The sequence below is a fragment of the Manis javanica genome, chromosome X (assembly GCF_040802235.1).
Source record: "Manis javanica isolate MJ-LG chromosome X, MJ_LKY, whole genome shotgun sequence".
Classification (NCBI taxonomy): Eukaryota; Metazoa; Chordata; class Mammalia; order Pholidota; family Manidae; genus Manis; species Manis javanica.
This window is the reverse complement of record NC_133174.1, coordinates 2317811-2322326: the sequence shown is the minus strand read 5'-3', so window position 1 is coordinate 2322326 and position 4516 is coordinate 2317811. Positions and strand designations below refer to the sequence as shown.

Sequence of the window (4516 nt, the reverse complement as noted above, 5' to 3'; positions counted from 1 at the left end):
GTGTGTGCATTTTACTGAAAATAAAATAAAAGGCCATAAGCAAGTATCAGTAATATGTATGCTAACAGGTACAGCAATGAAAGGCTTCTTATCTACTTTGATACCACTTATTTTTAAATACATACATCTGTAAAAAGACAGCTTGATGAACAGAATTAGGTGTGAACAGATGGGTAGCTCTGTGATAGACCCACTGAAATAACACAGACCCTCTGTGGATGTTGTATGGCTGGTCCAGCTACTGTTTGTTCAGCTTTCCTGGATGTTTGAGAGCGTTACCATGCCGTGTAGGGAAAATAAATTGTTGAATCACACAGCTGTGTTTTAGAGAAAGCTAAGGCATGGCTCTTCAAGAGAGGCAAGGAAATAGAAAAAGAACGGGCACAAATTACCTAAAAATAACAGAAACACTGGACCTAATGGTTTTTGAGGGGGTACCTGTGGCTTGTTGCTTTTAAGGAATCTCCAAAAAATGCATATTGATGAATATGGTTTCTGTGGCTTTTGGCACTTCATATTTATTGTAGTGGAGGAAATATTTTTGACTTCTAACTGCAAAGAAAAATGTATTCTGTATTTAGTGGGGATTGTATTGCAAGGAAGATTTGTATTTCTTTCCTCTGCCCAGATATGTGAATGAATCAACTATAGCCTTACCATTCTTCCAGCTCTTTTGTGCATGCAAAAAAATATATACTATTACCATGAGTGCCCATCCCTATTTAGTGAGCTCTCAGACCTAATTTGGTGAGCTCCCTAAAAGAATGAGATATATTATTGAACAATTTCACAATTAGGTCAAGTCTTATGGTGTAGAAGATAACCGAGTTATAAACACACAGTCTCCGATTAAAAAACATTTGCATCGCCTTTCTTCATTAGTATGATAATGAGTAATTTAGCTGATCGTTTTGCAAAAAAATGATCACAAAAAGTACCAATCACTTAGTGACCTGCTATGAGGATAAACTTTTAAGTTTACCTTCATTGTCTTCTCAGGAATATTGAAACAGGAAATGCAACCCGCTTTAAATGTTTGTTCCAAGATCCTTTCTAGGTAAGAAAGAATATTGATCTTGGCAGTGTACTTCATATCATAAATGTTACTGCAGCATAAAGACATATCCCCTGGGTCCATGAACCGAGAAAGCCCTATGAGCCGTTGTATTTAATATCATTCACTGGGGGAGAAGTATTTTGAGAGTGGGATATGTTATTTCCAGGCAGAAAGTAGTCCTCAGGAAGGTGAATCCGTCTGCTCTCTTTAAGGGTATTATCTTTGTCTCAGAAACTCAGATATATTGGTGGTGAGTCTATTTCATTTAATATGCTGTCAGTTAAAAACTTTTATCTTTCTGGAGAGCCTTTCATTTCTGGAAAAGGTATGATTTAGTAACTCATAGCCTGCTTGCAAATTTTTAGATAGATTTGATCCGATGTTATAAATTTTATGTTCTCCTGTGGTTTTAATGCCTTGATGAGCTCCTTTAGTGTAATTTTAGCTTTTTTTGGGTTTTGGTTTAGAAGCCTGGAATTCTCTACTTCCTCTATGTTGCCACTTTATCTCAGTTATTACTTTTTCTATATTCTCCTCTGGTAATTTGTAAATTCCCCTGTCCTTTGCTATCATTTGATAATCCGTTTTCCTCTGCAAGTACGTTTTAAAAAAATACTATTTACAAACAAAATCCCAGTGACTTATTATGTATAGCTAGTATTTCTCTAAAACTGTCAGCCCATCAATAAAATTACTTTTATAATATTAACTTCTTTCCCTGCCAGCCCCTAAATGATCAGGGTCCGTTTTAGGCATCGTAGTGCGTCCATTATTACAATTTCCTTACCATACACAGTTCTTGCTTTGAAGACGTCTCTTTTGCCAGTGGCTTAACTCATTCACAGGGGAGAAACAGAATTCTGTGTTTGGATTCTCCATTCTTCACTACTTCATTCTCTCTCTTTGAGACATGCTCACATTTGATTATCCAGGCCATTTGATCGGTGTTCACAATGAAACTCCTTTCAATGAATTCAGTGACGTTTTATTAGAAAGTTCTTAACTTGCTTGGAAAATAACTTTATGGGGGAACCTCCTTCAATGCTGCTCTAGTTATCTGATCATCCCTGCAGAATACGTGGGTTTGATAGGATGCTTGCTTCCCTCCTCTCTAACCCCTGTTGATGCTTTTTATTGAGAACATCGCGTTGAAAAACGACATTCAGTAAACTGAACTGAGCATTTAAAATTCCACCTTTAAAGCTCCCATCTGTGTGTTTCACTACATTCTTTGCTCAGACTCCGGTACCTCTGAGGCTCTGTAGGTTGTACTCAGCATCCAAGAAGAACCCCAAGAGTGTATTAGGACAAAGAGAGGGGTCTTGGTTGGTTGGATCTTTATTTTCTGCAGATGCATATTTTGTATCTAAAGTCCATCTAACATTGATCCATCACTGGTTGGGCTGCGGATGGAATGTGCAGGAAGCATGGCAAACACTTCAGTGTAACACACATAATCTTTTGGGAAGGCGTTGAATATAAACCCAAACATCAGAGTCCTTAAAGGTAGATGGAAGTATTTGATGTCTGTCACTGTACTTCCCAAATTCATACAGAGAACTTGATAATTATATTTTGAAACATGCAAAGCAAAAGAACATGTTTTCCACCCCCAAAAAAAAGAGAAACCAAATTTGTGATAATCAGGTATGTCCCCATCCATATGTCAAATACAAAAGCCGTAACTTCTTAGCAGAAAGAGTCATCCACATTCAGATTCATTCACACTCACTTTTTACAGATGGAATCAACAGCTTTTTTTTTTGTAATTGCCGCTATTTGGAAGCACTACGATATCTCCCCTAAAACAACCCTTTTCATGCTTGTCAAGATGAACTAATAAGCGTTCCTTTGTGTGTGGAAAACAAATACATGCATTGCCTCTTCCAAACTCCGAATGCTGTTTTATTACTGACAGTGAATGTTTCAGAGATCCTGCATAGTCCCTGCTGCAGAAATTAAATGAATAAAAGCTAAAATAATTTACTTTCCACAGCACAAAACCTGCAGGTGTATTTATCTGTAGATCAAAGACATAATGCGCGAGTCCTGAGTGAGGGATCAGACCAGACATGGACACACGCACTTCAAAGACTTTCATTTCCCATTCAGGAAATTCAGATGCCAAATACAGACATCTGCGTCTCAGAGGACTGGCCGACGGCCTCTTTTTATAAGAAGGCCAAGTAATCTTGCAACATTTAACATGCCAAAAACCTTTGGCAATTTGATGATTTCCCAGAATATTATAATATTCAACTCACCCAGCTTGAATTTCTATAGAATCCCTGAATGTTTGCTATGAACTGTTAGGAGTTTTTGATGGGAAAATGAGCATAACTCTCTATTCCAATTGGATAAACAATCAATAGAGATCATTTGGAAAATACAGGAGAGCAAGGTCTTTGGCAACTGTTGACAAGAATATCAAGCAATTTTCAGTGTGATACTGGAAATTTCGGTTAATAGTGACACTGTCTGAGATGCGAATGCATCTGACTTTCATCCAAAGAGAGGAATGCGAACACGGAAATGCAGGAAATAAGAACAGACACGATGGAATGGGTGGGACTTTGGAAGCAATGAAGGAATTTATGCTGATGTTCAAAATTTTAGGGCTACAAGTTGGGTCCAATGTGCCATTTGACACAAAACACCCCACCATGGAATTCTGTAAAGCTTTATTCAAAACCAGCCTTAAAACCTTCTAGGCATGTGGAAGGGAATAAATGCTTGGATCTTTCTGGCACTTAATCTTTTTGTCAGCATATCAGAGATACTTTGGACATTTTGGAGCACTTGGTCCAAAAATTGTCATGCCAGTCAATTTAGATTAATTGAACAGAATGTTCACAAGGAGCCTGAGAGACACTATGTGCATTCAATTAATGGGAATCCCAAGGGGCGTGTAGACACGCATATTTATTCAGCAATGTTGCAAATCAGCTTGGATACTAAAGCGATGAGACAATTGAAGAGAAGTTGAGTAATTAAGGTGTATGTCCTTTAATCCTTAATAAAGCTATCACTCCACTGTATGTCTCTGTAGGGGTAGAACTACGTATCCTGAAGAGAGAAGATACCCTAGTCATGTGACTGCAGACCCCCCACCCACGTCATTGACTGAAGACCATCGTGAGTGAGGTACCGTGCTTTCGAAATGTTCTTTATGGCTGGAACCTCAGAATGTACTGGGGACGATTTTTAGAAACCACGTTATCAAACCCTACTTAGCAATGTCTTCTTACAGGAATTATAAGTTGTGAATTTAAAGATGTGCCCAGGCAGACTTAGAACTTAGCATTCATCAGAAATTTGAGTGTGTTAAAGAAAACTGTCTTCTCATAATTTCCATCTAAATGTTTTATTTTGGTGTTTCACAGTGTGTACATGGATCCCACTCAAGGTAAGTAATATAACAAAAAAAAGAGGAAAACAGTATTTGGTTCATTAAATTCA

The 4516-nt window shown here is 37.8% G+C and overlaps 1 long non-coding RNA gene across 1 annotated transcript in view; it reads left to right on the top strand.

Moving 5' to 3' along the window:
- The window catches only part of LOC140847424 (uncharacterized), a 218450-nt gene extending 214248 nt beyond the window's left edge, over positions 1–4202 (top strand). Inside the window, exon 3 of the long non-coding RNA XR_012127414.1 lies at positions 4107–4202. This is a non-coding gene — a long non-coding RNA (uncharacterized lncRNA). The remainder of the gene's footprint in view (positions 1–4106) is intronic.
- The last annotated feature ends 314 nt before the right edge of the window (positions 4203–4516 follow it).